Here is a 16,984-nt window from a genome sequence, read left to right as displayed (position 1 = left end):
GAGAATGTTTTTTATTTAATTAACAGACCCAGCTACAACATTGTAAAATCCCTTCTAAATCTGGTGCTGTTTTTTGTTTGCCAGTTTTGAAATGCAGATAGAAAACATGACTATATATATATATGGGGTATAGCAATGATTGGGGCTTAGACTATTCTATTTTTTACATTTTCTTGTGTCGCACTGACAGTGTACACTCCACTGTACATAGAATTATTATTCCCTTTTTGCATTAGTGAGTCCCATTATAAAGTAACTTTCCCAAGGTCACAAGGAGCTAACCCCGGGATTTGAACCAGGCTTTGCTCAGTGTCCGTGTTATCAGAATCAGTGTCTTTACTCACTGAGTCACTCCATCTTGTTCTTCTTATATCTTGTTCTTTTTCCCTCTTAGGCCTACATGCCCATTAAATCATGGAACATAATTCTGGTTATCTGCCCGTATCTAAGTCTGCAAACCGCCCCTCAAATTTGATTCTTTTTTTAATTATGTTTCCTATGATCGCTCATATTTAATGTACCCTTTTCTTGTTTTTTTTATTTTAAGAACAAAGTTTTATGGGGTACAAAAAAAAACAAATATGATGGGGAAAAAAAATAAGGGAACATAACTTGACATTACCTAAAACAGGGGTGTCGTGTCCCCTTAAGTAACATGGTATCCTCAAAGCTGATTATATGCAAAAACCATAGGAGAGGTACATCTCAATATTACAGGCTTAAGGCTTAGGTTTAATATTACATTATCAGAGGATAACAGGTTATCTTTCAATGACGGGCTGTAACGTCAGTGTGGGAGTACGGCTATCCATGCAGTAGGGATTTAGGGGCCAATGCAGAAATCGGCGAGAAGACCTATCTCGCCAGTTTTTTGCCAAATATGCCTACATCAATTCAGTAAATGGCGAAAAACTGGCAAGATGAGGAAAATCCGCCGGTGTGAAAAAAATCTCGCAGCGCGGGTGGTGAGATGCAATATCTCGCCAATTTAAAACTCCGCTGTATTCTAGTAGCCCCGATCAGCTGATCGCGGCTATAAAATGGAGAGATTTTCTCAAAATTGCTCCGCCAACAAGAAAGTGGTGCTGAGCTGCAAAAAGGGACATAGAAAAAAAATCTGTCCCTTTTCCTGGCTCAGATTGATGCAGGGGGGCTCTTACACACTGCACCCATCCCTGCTAACCACAATATATATATATATATATATATATATATATATATATATATATATATATATATATAAAAAATATATATATATACACACACATATATATACATATATATATATATATAAATATATATATAAATAACTAAATAACTAAATAATACACCAGTAACCCCTTCGCCATCTCTCTGCCGGATTCCTCTCCCAGATATGCGCACTTTCCTGCATACTGGGAGGGGAATCCGCCAAAAAACATGGAGAGTTTAAAGTATGGAGAATGGCCATTCTCGCAGTTCTCTGCATTGGCCCCTCAGATGGAGAGGAGAGAAGGAGCAAAGAAGAGAGAAATAAATCCGAGAAGTTACTCTATGTTATTTAAATCAGACTGTGACATTACAGCCGCCCAGAGACTGCACAAGCCCGATTTCAGGGTTTGGGTAACGCCAAGTTTAGCCATCACTTAAATAACTGAACGTTAAGTCCCCACATTAACCTGAACGGACTGAAAGTGGATATGTTTTATAACACCTCATTTGCATATAATTTGCATCTCATTATCACTAACATCCATTATAGTTAAGGCTTAACATTAGGCTATTGTCCTTTGAGGATACAGTGTTACGTTTACTTAGGTTAACGTCACATTAAGTGTCTTAACAGAGCTTATTGCATCTAAGCCTCTGGGGTAATGCTCTAAAGTGCGTTAGTGCCCAATTAGCACTCACGCACTTTAGCGTATAACCCCCTTAGTTTTAAATTTTAGTAGCCATGTGGGTCCTAGAGGAGTATAGATCAGATTAGTGTAGATTAGGAGTGTAGATTAGAGTGCTGTAACCGTGAATACCTTTTAATGGACCAACAAGAGAGTAATAGAATATTAGTAAAATATGAAATAATATAACAGTCTGCCAATGTGTGTGCACTGAAAATATAGAGAAAAGAATGGGGATCGTTTGAAAGTTCTTCACACTGTGGGTGCTATATATATATATGTTTTTTTTTTTCCTCTCTCTACACTGTATTAGCCATTGAATCCTTTGTATATCAGTATTGCTTGACCTGAAGAAGAGAGGATAACTCTCGAAAGCTTGTCCTATGACATAAATTGTTAGTCCAATAAAAAAGGTATCACCGAATACTGAAAAACTCATTTATTCTGCACTATATATATATATACACATATACACACACTTGAATACGAGAGGTAACTCTCAGTGTATTACTTCCTGGTAAAAAAAAATATATATACACACATATACATATACATATACACACACACACACACACACACAATTTTTTAGATAGCACTGGCAGTGTATGTAGCACTTTACATAGAATATATAAAAATATCCATCCAAATTGTCGTTCCCCCCCAATGTAAAGGTGTTTTAATTCCCTGTGCATAGCAAACTTTACTAATTACAAGAAACTTGACAGACAGATTTTTTTTACTTTTGACTAACTGAAAATTGTTAATATCCCAAAGACTCCTAGATATTTAAATCAGTGTAAAACTGGTGCAAAAATAAATCAAATTCAATTTGTCTTTCATAAATCTGGTGCTGTTTCACTACGTGTTGCACTCAATTTGCAGCAGGGACACTTTGATAAATCGCTCTTGGAGTACATACATTAAAAGGTCTAGTCCTCATTAGTGAGCAATTGGTACAAAACATAGCTGGCTATTTATCATTGTCCTTTTGGAAAAATTGGTGCAAAAAGTCTAGTGAAGTCAGCACTACATTTCTCAACGAGAAAACCCTATCATTATCACAGGGATGCATTGCGTTCCTAAACCTGAGCTAAATAGGCCGTTTGAATAATTCCTGCAGTTTCTTTAACCTAACAAGAAGTCACTGCACATTTCTATATTTAAATAATTAACTTAACAATACATTTGTTGCCAGCAGTATCTTGGATTTGTGCTATATTAATGTGAATGAGGATTGCTTAGAGGTTGATACAATAGAGTAATTTTCATCTTAGGTTTCCAATTTTCACAAAGTGCACTAGCTTGTGATTGGGGACGTTTTTTAGGAGTTATAGTACATGGTGGACATTATTATGGAATGTAATACATTGTGTATTAGTGTGTGTCATTTTGGCACACAGAGTCATAAGAGTCAAATATATCTGCTTTGTCTGAGATGGTATTAACTGTCCTGAACAACAATTTTCAACACATGCAACAGGTTTTTTTATATTTGAAATATGCAAGCAAAGCATCGAAGAGAGTGACATACATATATTATACATCATACATCACACAGCATGTCAGTCTCTCGGATCTAAAAGACAGCTCCAGATGTTCAGGAAAAAAATTATTCAACTAAAAAGCAAAGTGACATTTTTATCTGGTGCAAATTTCCACTCCTGTTTGGTCCCAGTTTTGCAGCTAAGAGATTTTCAAAAAATAGCTTGAAAAATATTCTGTGCCACATCACTCTCAAAATCTGTGCAAACCAGTCTTGGAGTTACATAGTTACATAGTAAATGAGATTGAATAAAGACGTACGTCCATCAAGTTCAACCTATGCTAAATTTAGACAACAGATACTTTATCCTAAATCTATACTTACTTATTAATCCAGAGGAAGGCAAACAAAAAACCCCAGTAACATATCATCCAATGATATCTCATAAGGGGAAAAATAAATTCCTTCCTGACTACAAGAATTGGCAATCGGATTAATCCCTGGATCAACATCCTTCCCATGTATACTTATTTGGTATATCCCTGTATACCTGTCCTTTCTAAAAAGATGTCCAATCTTTTTTTGAACAAATTTATTGTATCTGCCATCCCAGTCTCCATGGGTAATGAATTCCACATTTTAACTGCCCTTACTGTAAAGAACCCTTTCCTTTGTTGCTGGTGAAATCTCCTTTCCTCCAACCTAAAGGGATGCCCCGAGTCCTTTGTACTGCCCGTGGGATGAATAGTTAATTTGAAAGCTCCTTGTACTGTCTCCGAATATATTTGTATATAGTTATCATATCCCCTCTTAGACGCCTCTTTTCTAATGTAAATAAATCTAATTTAGCTAGCCTCTCCTCATAAGTTAGAATGTCCATCCCCTTTATTAATTTGGTGGCTCTTCTCTGCACTTTCTCTAGTTCCATAATGTATTTTCTTAGGATTGGAGCCCAAAATTGTACTCCATATTCAAGGTGTGGTATTACTAATGCTTTGTAAAGCGGCATAATTATGTTTACTTCCCTTCCATTCATTGCCGTTTAATGCAAGATAGGCTCTTGTTTGCCTTTGCAGCTACTGCATGACTTTGGGCACTATTGCTAAGCCTGCTGTGTACAAGCACTCCTAAATCCTTCTACACCAAGGATTCCCCCAATATATCTCCATTTAATTTGTAAGTCGCCAGTTTATTCTTGCATCCCAAATGCTTAACCTTACATTTATCTGTATTAAACCTCATTTGCCATTTACCTGCCCACGTTTCCAGTCTCTCCAAGTCCTTCTGGAGAGAAATTACATCCTGCTCTGATTCTATTACCTTACACAATTTAGTATCATCAGCAAAGATGGAGAATTTGCTCTCAATGCCAACCTCAAGGTCATTAATAAACAAGTTAAAAAGCAGGGGTCCCAGTACCGATCCCTGAGGTACTCCACTCACGACTTTAGCCCAACCTGAAAAAGTTCCATTTATGACAACCCTCTGTTGTCTATCCTTCAACCAGTTTTCAATCCAGGTGCATATATAATTACTGAGTCCAATTTGCTTTATTTTGTACACCAACCTCGTGTGGAACCGTATCAAAAGCCTCTGCAAAATCTAAGTAGACCACATCAACTGCATTACCCTGGTCTAAATTCCTACTTACCTCCTGAAAGAAACAAATAAGGTTAGTTTGGCATGATCTATCCTTCATAAATCCATGCTGACTATTACTAATGATTTTGTTTTCCATTAAGTATTCCTGAATATTATCCCGTATTAAACCTTCAAGTAGTTTCCCCACTATTGAAGTCAGGTTTACAGGTCTGTAATTCCCCTGTTGTGATCTAGCTCCCTTTTTAAATATAGGCACCACATCTGCTTTACGCCAATCTTGTGGTACTGAGCCTGTGGAAATTGAGTCCTTGAATATTAAATGTAATGGTTTGGCTATTACTGAACGTAACTCCTTGAGAACTCTTGTTGTCATATGTGTGTGTTTCAAACCCTTCCAGTGCAGTGGCATACACACAGCATGTGTGTACAATGCAAAGAAAAACTGCTAGAATACCCCTTGTGAGTTTTTTTGCTGTTACTTAAGTGCAAATTTTATACAGACTTAAAAATCCTACCTTATCACAGCAATTAAGAGACGTTTCAGATAAAAAAAATTGTTTGCTTGTAACAAACTCACAATATTTTTTTACCTGACCCTTGGAAGCTGGACTTTAAGGGAGCGACGACAACTTCTAAAAGCCAAGTTTGAAATCAGCTCAGAATCATGGAAAATATCAAAGGAAAATTAGTATTGCAATCTAGAAATGTTTAGTTTAAATATAAAAATACTATAAAAGTTACCATCATAGTCATGCAAAATTGTGTTGTTATTATTATGTCTTAATCTGCTCCGTGTTTTTCGAGTAGTCGTGGCACTGCCTTTGAAGTCAGTTACTAAGCTTAGATCCCTGTGTCCGCCCCTATCGACTTTGGGCAACTCACATTATCTCCCTTTGCATCTATATACTAAATATTAGAGTGTAAGCTCTATGGGGAAGGGATTTGTATCTGAAAAATCCTATGTACTGTATACTCCTGCATGTACTAGGGCAGTGGTTTTCAACTTTTTTTGGTGAAGAAACTCTATAATTATATGTATGTATATCTTTATTTATATAGTGACATTAATGTACATAGTGCTTCACAACAGTAATACACGTGACATAATGATACAACATTACAAATAATACAAATAAAACAGAATGGGAATAAGCGCTGCAGACATACAAGTAACATTAGGAAAAGGAGTCCCTGCCCTGAACAGCTTACAATCTTGTGAAATTAATAAATTTTTATATACTTAAAAGATCTGTTCCACTCACAAAGGAAAGAGTTAACAAATGCACAGCTCATAGAGACTCTCGGCACCAGAATCCTGCACTTCCACCCCCCGGCACCTTGCACTTCCGCCCCCCCGGCACCCTGCACTTCCGCCCCCCGGCACCCTGCACTTCCACCCCCCGGCACCCTGCACTTCCGCCCCCCCCGGCACCCTGCACTTCCGCCCCCCCCCGGCACCCTGCACTTCCGCCCCCCCCGGCACCCTGCACTTCCGCCCCCCGGCACCCTGCACTTCCGCCCCCCGGCACCCTGCACTTCCGCCCCCCGGCACCCTGCACTTCCGCCCCCCGGCACCCTGCACTTCCGCCCCCCGGCACCCTGCACTTCCGCCCCCCCGGCACCCTGCACTTCCGCCCCCCGGCACCCTGCACTTCCGCCCCCCGGCACCCTGCACTTCCACCCCCCGGCACCCTGCACTTCCGCCCCCCGGCACCCTGCACTTCCGCCCCCCGGCACCCTGCACTTCCGCCCCCCGGCACCCTGCACTTCCGCCCCCCGGCACCCTGCACTTCCGCCCCCCGGCACCCTGCACTTCCGCCCCCCGGCACCCTGCACTTCCGCCCCCCGGCACCCTGCACTTCCGCCCCCCGGCACCCTGCACTTCCGCCCCCCGGCACCCTGCACTTCCGCCCCCCGGCACCCTGCACTTCCGCCCCCGGCACCCTGCACTTCCGCCCCCCTGCACTTCCGCCCCCCGGCACCCTGCACTTCCGCCCCCCGGCACCCTGCACTTCCGCCCCTCGGCACCCTGCACTTCCGCCCCCCGGCACCCTGCGCTTCCGCCCCCCGGCACCCTGCGCTTCCGCCCCCCGGCACCCTGCACTTCCGCCCCCCCGGCACCCTGCACTTCCGCCCCCCGGCAACCGGCAATTCCGCCCCCCGGCACCCTGCAATTCCGCCCCCCGGCACCCTGCACTTCCGCCCCCCGGCACCCTGCACTTCCGCCCCCCGGCACCCTGCACTTCTGCCCCCCGGCACCCTGCACTTCCGCCCCCCGGCACCCGGCACTTCCGCCCCCCGGCACCCTGCACTTCCGCCCCCCGGCACCCTGCACTTCCGCCCCCCGGCACCCTGCACTTCTGCCCCCCGGCACCCTGCACTTCCGCCCCCCGGCACCCGGCAATTCCGCCCCCCGGCAGACTGCAATTCTGCCCCCCGGCACCCTGCAATTCTGCCCCCCGGCACCCTGTCCCTCTGATCTGCGGCAGAGTGGGAAGACAATGTAGTACTGTATTTATATATAAATTGAAGTATATATATATATATATATATATATATATACACATTTTAGACTATATAAAAGCTGTAAATCTATAGCAATATCCAGAACCATCAAAAATACTTTAGTTTAATCCCATTTTATATTGTAAATGCCTCAGTGAAAATGATTTGGAAGTATATGTCGAAAATATAAAAAATTATCTTTTACAAAAAGTTTTTAAATAATAAATATATACTGCTCTATTAAAATATATATATATATTTTCTACATGTATATAGAAATTATTTTTAGATATTGTCTACATATACGTCCAAAGGAGATTGGACTTGCAGAGAAGTCTGGGGAGAGCAGCATCAAAAGGCGCACATTCATTACGTTCTCAACTTTTGGTTCAGTGTACAGTATGTATGAACCATCCATCCATCAACTGTACCAACCTATCCTGTATTTATCTATCAACCGAAAGGGTCAGAGAGAGCGAGTAAGAGATGGCAGTGACTCCTAACTGAAGTCTTCCTTCACCAAAACTGGGGCAAAAAAATTGCACCAGAGTTTTGAAAGGGAGACCTCAAATTGGTACTAATCGGATTCCTTTCCTTTGATAAATCTGGTGCAGTTTTTTTACACTGATTTTGGAGAGGAGGAGAGGGAGGAGGAGGGAGAGGGAGAGGGAGGAGGGAGAGGGAGGAGGAGGGAGGAGGATAGAGAGGGAGAGGGAGAGAGAGAGGGAGAGGGAGACAGAGGGAGAGGGAGGAGGACATAGAGGGAGAGGGAGGGAGGGAGAGAGGGAGAGAGAGAGAGGGAGGAGGAGGAGGAGAGGGAGAGGGAGAGAGGGGGAGAGGGAGATAATGCAGTGGGGAAGATGTATCATAGCAAATTTGGAGAAAAATGAACGCAAATTGCATCATTTATAGCTAGCGTCTTTTTGCATCAATGTATCAAGGTATTTGGCTGTTTTGTGCCGTTTGCGTCGCCTTGTGGTTTGGGGAGTGACAGTAGGAGGAATTACATGACACACAGATAATAACAATATGTATTAAGCTCTGCGTCTTGCCGCGTTACTCGGTATCTTGTATGTGCATCCACAAACATCTGCCAAGTCTGAGATGGCGTCAACTTTGCTGCCTTGCAATGTGCGTCAAGTGCAAGAAACCCTTTTATACATTCGACAAAAAAGCGAGCAGAAATTGGAACAATTTGCAGTTTCTTTGCGTTAATACATTTCCCCCCGATATGTATCAAGTCAAACGTGGAGCAATTCTTGGCCAAAACAATAGCATCATATGTATAAAATCCTATTCATTTCAATGGGATTTTGTCCTTTGATACATACAGTATGGTGCATATTCTTTGCCCCAGAATTGCACTTCTGCCCTGATGCACGTGCCCAGCTGCACCGGTACTGAAAGGATTAATGGTCTGCAGGAAACATTATATTACAGCAGTAATGAGTTAAGGGCTCTCTGGATCTGTGTGCGAAGAAAATTGTATAAACAGAAAAGGCATTTTTAGCCAGGCATCTTGGCATATGTTCTCGATTCAATTTGCCTGTGAAATCCTTATCTTTTCGGTGATGTTTTCAGTGTACATTGATTTATAAGACAGGATGTCTTTAATGTCATTAATGCGGCATGTAGATTTTCAAGCCTCAAACCGCAGGCATCTTCTGCCTGTGCTGTTTGTGGGAGTTAGAAACCGTAGGAAGTAAATGACCCTGCCCTGTAAAAGATCTATTTACTAACGACAAACATGAAATCCCAGTGGGTTTAAATCCTTAAGTGACAGAGAAGCCTCAGGGGAAGAGCACTGATGGAGTTAATATTTTCATAATGCTCTAAAAAGCTAAATAAGTTCTGGTCTTTCATTGATGGTATATATATATATATATATATATATATATATATATATAGTGGTCGACAAATCACCCAAAAATCTACTCGCCGAACAAAAAAATCTACTCGCCACCTAGTACCACACGTGTGCTGCTTGGGCCAATAGGAGCTCGCCACAATGTTAAATCCATTCGCCCGGGGCGTGCAAATGTATAGGTTTGTAGAACACTGTGTATATATATATATATATATATATATCTAGTGCAGAATAAATGAGTTCTTCAGTATGCGGTGATACCTTTTTTATTTGGACTAACAATTTATGTCATAGGACAAGCTTTCGAGAGTTCTCCTCTCTTCCTCAGGTCATAATACTGATATACACAGGTTTCTATGGCTTAGACAGGGATTGGAAAAGAGAAAAAAAAAAGGAAGAATGTAGAGGTGGGGAAGGCACTGGAAGGGTGTTAAACCAGAGATAAGGAAGGTGAGAATTAGGGATGGGGGCTGTACATCCACAGCAGCACAGAGGGGGAAGAGTATGCGGGGGGGGGGGGTGTGGGGGGGGGAAGGTATAGGATGGCACAATGGCAGGGAGGACCATGGTCCTCTGTGCTGCTGTGGATAGGGTCAAAATGCTCTCTCGTAGGGAAACCTACTGGATTTTCAAGCTCAATTGTTTGACACCCAGTGGTTTAAATGAAAATTTGGACACTAGTACTATTGTCTAGTGTCCTTTTGTTTCTTTAAGGTTTGCCTGTCCATATGTTTCTCTTTTGGTTTGATCCTTCACAATCTGGTATAATATTATTATTATAAGATTTTTTACTATTTAAATGTTATATATATTTTACATAAAGAAATTTTTTTATATATTTTTATTCTATACATTGAGATGAATTATGTTTACATTTTATTTATATTTTATATATGTTTTCATTTATATTTTTTTTAAAATTGTGGGATCTATGTGCCTATATTATGCAGATGTTTATATTCAGGATAATGTTTATAGGTTTATTTTCACAATTTTACATTTTTATTATTTATGTCAATTGATATAATATATGTTTTTATATTAGTTATTCACAGGTTATATTGGATTTATATGTATGTATTGTCATACATATATATTTCTTTATTCAGCTATTATTTACACACATATTTATATGTTTTGATATATGTTATTATATATTTTTTGCATTTATTATTGACTAAATTCATGATGGTTTAATGATTTTATTTGTATTATTATTTTTATTTCTATTTTTATGTTTCGTGTGTCATATTCTAGTTCATTTTGAACATTTACTAATGAAATCCATTTCAAGTGAAATGGTTGAAATTATCCCTTCACACTGACCAATTAGGTTTAAATTAGCGCTAAAAAGGTTCATCACCATTTCCATAGGACACACCCTTGAAGATGCCGGCGCAACAGCTGACGAAACGCGTTGGTTTATGTCACGGTGTCCAACAGCTGTTTGTGTAAGTGTGGAGTAAGGAGTGGAGACACTTTAAGTATATGCCGGTTGCATGAATTGGAAGTCTGCTACTTTGTTCCATCTGCGGCGGAGTTTGACGTCCTCCTGTTTATATTGGAGATCACACATTGAAGTGTACAGCTTTAAAACTTCAGATCTGTGGCAGGCTGGGGCAAAGATAGGAAGCAGGAGATTGTCTCTAGTGTTACCCCGGATCACCATCACATGGTCACCTTACAGCGTGTTTTCGCGGGTGCAGCTGACGGAGAGGCGCGGGGACCCCTCAGGGTTCATCGTGGTTACACAATCTGGTGAGATCGTTCCTTTATCCCCAGTTTCTGCTGGTGCCTGTTGTTTCAGCAATTATACATCACGGAGGATATCTTTCAGCCAGCTATTGATACTTAATTGTATCACTTCATATATAATTATACACGGCTACAATATACTCCTCATTTGTCGTTACATATTCATGATACAAGGAATAAGTGACTTTTTCATCAACACTATCCTGCACTCCTCCACAATAGTTCTATTGGACATTTATTTTGGTCATTAATTTTTGATCACATCTCCCCTTATTGCTATACCCTCCATCATTGTGTGTTATATTTTATATATGTATTGTCATTGTTTTTAGCTGTATATGTTCAGGAACTAAGTTTTTCTTGTTATTTAATACATTTCCCAGCTATTTTTATATTGCTATATAGGATTGCGCTTTTTTCTTTTTCTAAATATATATATATATATAGATATATATATATCTATAAAAAAAAAATATATATATATATATATATATAATAAAACAACAACAAAATATATACAATAAAAAAAATATGATTAATAAAACCACTACAAATATATAGATTTTGTTTCTATTTAAAATATATAATATATAAATGCTATCATTTACAAACTGCTCTCATCCCCAGTTTCTCCCCCCACCCCCTTTGTCATATTATGAAGCACTGTGTACACTGTTGGCACTATATAATTAAAATTATACATACATCTCGAGAAAGGTCTCATTGGGAACCGAAACGTTGATCCCTATTTAATAACTAGACATTGCACTAATACAGGAGAGCTCGTCCTCTACCTTCTGAATATACATGCATGTATACGCCATACATATTCTACACGTTGTGGGCTGTATATTAAAGCCTCCAGGCTGCATAACACTTGCACAAGCTTTTTTAAGCAAACATATTCCCAATGAAAACATTGACTATTTAATTGGGCCGGCCTTAGAGAAAGGCGAGCAAGGGGCCTCATGGCTTCGGGGGCTCAGCGCTTCCTCCCTCTCCCTCGGTGCCGGGATCCAACCTTCACGCGACCGGAGGGGGGAGCTGGAGGAGGAAAAGTGGGGCCTCCCCCCTCCCTCTCCTGTCAGAGTTTGGATCCCGGCACCAGAAGGAGCGAGAGGAGGAAGCATTGGGCCCCCTCACCTCCAGAGAGGTAGGCATGGTGGTGGTGTGTGTGTGTTCCCTGTCGGAACAGGGTTACTGGTCTAGGTAGCCACCCCCCCCCCCTTTTTTTTTTTAAAGGGGGGCCCCGCTGCCACCTTCGGCCCCTGGGAGCCTTAGGACGGCCTTCAAAGTCTGTTTATGTAGACTCTTTAACAAACTGGAGGAATTGCTAACAAAAAAAGAGGATAAGAAAATATCTGATGAGATAAAGCAATTAATGAGGAGACGAGAAGAAATGAAGCAATCCCAAGATGCAAGAACAAGGCATGGAATATGCAGAGCTGTGCAGGACAATCCGCACACGTAGGAATATGCAGAGCTGTGCAGGACAATCCGCACACGTAGGAATATGCAGCGCTGTGCAGGACAATCCGCACACGTAGGAATATGCAGCGCTGTGCAGGACAATCCGCACACGTAGGAATATGCAGAGCTGTGCAGGACAATCCGCACACGTAGGAATATGCAGAGCTGTGCAGGACAATCCGCACACGTAGGAATATGCAGAGCTGTGCAGGACAATCCGCACACGTAGGAATATGCAGAGCTGTGCAGGACAATCCGCACACGTAGGAATATGCAGCGCTGTGCAGGACAATCCGCACACGTAGGAATATGCAGAGCTGTGCAGGACAATCCGCACACGTAGGAATATGCAGAGCTGTGCAGGACAATCCGCACACGTAGGAATATGCAGAGCTGTGCAGGACAATCCGCACACGTAGGAATATGCAGCGCTGTGCAGGACAATCCGCACACGTGGGAATATGCAGCGCTGTGCAGGACAATCCGCACACGTGGGAATATGCAGAGCTGTGCAGGACAATCCGCACACGTAGGAATATGCAGAGCTGTGCAGGACAATCCGCACACGTAGGAATATGCAGCGCTGTGCAGGACAATCCGCACACGTAGGAATATGCAGAGCTGTGCAGGACAATCCGCACACGTAGGAATATGCAGAGCTGTGCAGGACAATCCGCACACGTAGGAATATGCAGCGCTGTGCAGGACAATCCGCACACGTAGGAATATGCAGAGCTGTGCAGGACAATCCGCACACGTGGGAATATGCAGAGCTGTGCAGGACAATCCGCACACGTGGGAATATGCAGAGCTGTGCAGGACAATCCGCACACGTAGGAATATGCAGAGCTGTGCAGGACAATCCGCACACGTAGGAATATGCAGAGCTGTGCAGGACAATCCGCACACGTAGGAATATGCAGAGCTGTGCAGGACAATCCGCACACGTGGGAATATGCAGCGCTGTGCAGGACAATCCGCACACGTAGGAATATGCAGAGCTGTGCAGGACAATCCGCACACGTGGGAATATGCAGAGCTGTGCAGGACAATCCGCACACGTAGGAATATGCAGCGCTGTGCAGGACAATCCGCACACGTAGGAATATGCAGAGCTGTGCAGGACAATCCGCACACGTGGGAATATGCAGAGCTGTGCAGGGACAATCCGCACACGTAGGAATATGCAGCGCTGTGCAGGACAATCCGCACACGTAGGAATATGCAGAGCTGTGCAGGACAATCCGCACACGTAGGAATATGCAGCGCTGTGCAGGACAATCCGCACACGTGGGAATATGCAGAGCTGTGCAGGACAATCCGCACACGTAGGAATATGCAGAGCTGTGCAGGACAATCCGCACACGTGGGAATATGCAGAGCTGTGCAGGACAATCCGCACACGTGGGAATATGCAGAGCTGTGCAGGACAATCCGCACACGTAGGAACATGCAGAGCTGTGCAGGACAATCCGCACACGTGGGAATATGCAGAGCTGTGCAGGACAATCCGCACACGTAGGAATATGCAGAGCTGTGCAGGACAATCCGCACACGTGGGAATATGCAGAGCTGTGCAGGACAATCCGCACACGTGGGAATATGCAGAGCTGTGCAGGACAATCCGCACACGTAGGAATATGCAGAGCTGTGCAGGACAATCCGCACACGTAGGAATATGCAGAGCTGTGCAGGACAATCCGCACACGTAGGAATATGCAGAGCTGTGCAGGACAATCCGCACACGTAGGAATATGCAGAGCTGTGCAGGACAATCCGCACACGTAGGAATATGCAGAGCTGTGCAGGACAATCCGCACACGTAGGAATATGCAGAGCTGTGCAGGACAATCCGCACACGTGGGAATATGCAGAGCTGTGCAGGACAATCCGCACACGTAGGAATATGCAGAGCTGTGCAGGACAATCCGCACACGTAGGAATATGCAGCGCTGTGCAGGACAATCCGCACACGTAGGAATATGCAGAGCTGTGCAGGACAATCCACACACGTGGGAATATGCAGAGCTGTGCAGGACAATCCGCACACGTGGGAATATGCAGAGCTGTGCAGGACAATCCGCACACGTGGGAATATGCAGAGCTGTGCAGGACAATCCGCACACGTAGGAATATGCAGAGCTGTGCAGGACAATCCGCACACGTAGGAATATGCAGAGCTGTGCAGGACAATCCGCACACGTAGGAATATGCAGAGCTGTGCAGGACAATCCGCACACGTAGGAATATGCAGAGCTGTGCAGGACAATCCGCACACGTGGGAATATGCAGCGCTGTGCAGGACAATCCGCACACGTGGGAATATGCAGAGCTGTGCAGGACAATCCGCACACGTAGGAATATGCAGAGCTGTGCAGGACAATCCGCACACGTAGGAATATGCAGAGCTGTGCAGGACAATCCGCACACGTGGGAATATGCAGAGCTGTGCAGGACAATCCGCACACGTAGGAACATGCAGAGCTGTGCAGGACAATCCGCACACGTAGGAATATGCAGAGCTGTGCAGGACAATCCGCACACGTGGGAACATGCAGAGCTGTGCAGGACAATCCGCACACGTGGGAATATGCAGAGCTGTGCAGGACAATCCGCACACGTAGGAATATGCAGAGCTGTGCAGGACAATCCGCACACGTAGGAATATGCAGAGCTGTGCAGGACAATCCGCACACGTAGGAATATGCAGAGCTGTGCAGGACAATCCGCACACGTAGGAATATGCAGAGCTGTGCAGGACAATCCGCACACGTAGGAATATGCAGAGCTGTGCAGGACAATCCGCACACGTAGGAATATGCAGAGCTGTGCAGGACAATCCGCACACGTGGGAATATGCAGAGCTGTGCAGGACAATCCGCACACGTGGGAATATGCAGCGCTGTGCAGGACAATCCGCACACGTAGGAATATGCAGCGCTGTGCAGGACAATCCGCACACGTGGGAATATGCAGAGCTGTGCAGGACAATCCGCACACGGAGGAATATGCAGCGCTGTGCAGGACAATCCGCACACGTGGGAATATGCAGAGCTGTGCAGGACAATCCGCACACGTGGGAACATGCAGAGCTGTGCAGGACAATCCGCACACGTGGGAATATGCAGAGCTGTGCAGGACAATCCGCACACGTAGGAATATGCAGAGCTGTGCAGGACAATCCGCACACGTAGGAATATGCAGAGCTGTGCAGGACAATCCGCACACGTGGGAATATGCAGAGCTGTGCAGGACAATCCGCACACGTAGGAACATGCAGAGCTGTGCAGGACAATCCGCACACGTAGGAATATGCAGAGCTGTGCAGGACAATCCGCACACGTAGGAATATGCAGAGCTGTGCAGGACAATCCGCACACGTAGGAATATGCAGAGCTGTGCAGGACAATCCGCACACGTGGGAATATGCAGAGCTGTGCAGGACAATCCGCACACGTGGGAATATGCAGAGCTGTGCAGGACAATCCGCACACGTGGGAATATGCAGAGCTGTGCAGGACAATCCGCACACGTAGGAATATGCAGAGCTGTGCAGGACAATCCGCACACGTAGGAATATGCAGAGCTGTGCAGGACAATCCGCACACGTAGGAATATGCAGAGCTGTGCAGGACAATCCGCACACGTGGGAATATGCAGCGCTGTGCAGGACAATCCGCACACGTAGGAATATGCAGCGCTGTGCAGGACAATCCGCACACGTGGGAATATGCAGAGCTGTGCAGGACAATCCGCACACGTGGGAATATGCAGAGCTGTGCAGGACAATCCGCACACGTAGGAATATGCAGAGCTGTGCAGGACAATCCGCACACGTAGGAATATGCAGAGCTGTGCAGGACAATCCGCACACGTAGGAATATGCAGAGCTGTGCAGGACAATCCGCACACGTGGGAATATGCAGAGCTGTGCAGGACAATCCGCACACGTGGGAATATGCAGAGCTGTGCAGGACAATCCGCACACGTAGGAATATGCAGAGCTGTGCAGGACAATCCGCACACGTAGGAATATGCAGAGCTGTGCAGGACAATCCGCACACGTGGGAATATGCAGAGCTGTGCAGGACAATCCGCACACGTGGGAATATGCAGAGCTGTGCAGGACAATCCGCACACGTAGGAATATGCAGAGCTGTGCAGGACAATCCGCACACGTGGGAATATGCAGAGCTGTGCAGGACAATCCGCACACGTGGGAATATGCAGAGCTGTGCAGGACAATCCGCACACGTAGGAATATGCAGAGCTGTGCAGGACAATCCGCACACGTAGGAATATGCAGAGCTGTGCAGGACAATCCGCACACGTAGGAATATGCAGAGCTGTGCAGGACAATCCGCACACGTAGGAATATGCAGAGCTGTGCAGGACAATCCGCACACGTGGGAATATGCAGAGCTG

General features: G+C 44.4%; 1 protein-coding gene across 1 annotated transcript in view; it reads left to right on the top strand.

Moving 5' to 3' along the window:
• The window catches only part of PAX9 (paired box 9), a 41,756-nt gene that overhangs the window by 8,204 nt on the left and 16,568 nt on the right, over positions 1-16,984 (top strand). The gene's annotated exons all lie outside the window — the stretch shown is intronic.

Source organism: Ascaphus truei, chromosome 9 (genome assembly GCF_040206685.1).
Source record: "Ascaphus truei isolate aAscTru1 chromosome 9, aAscTru1.hap1, whole genome shotgun sequence".
Taxonomy (NCBI): domain Eukaryota; kingdom Metazoa; phylum Chordata; class Amphibia; order Anura; family Ascaphidae; genus Ascaphus; species Ascaphus truei.
This window is presented reverse-complemented; position numbering and strand designations above follow the sequence as displayed.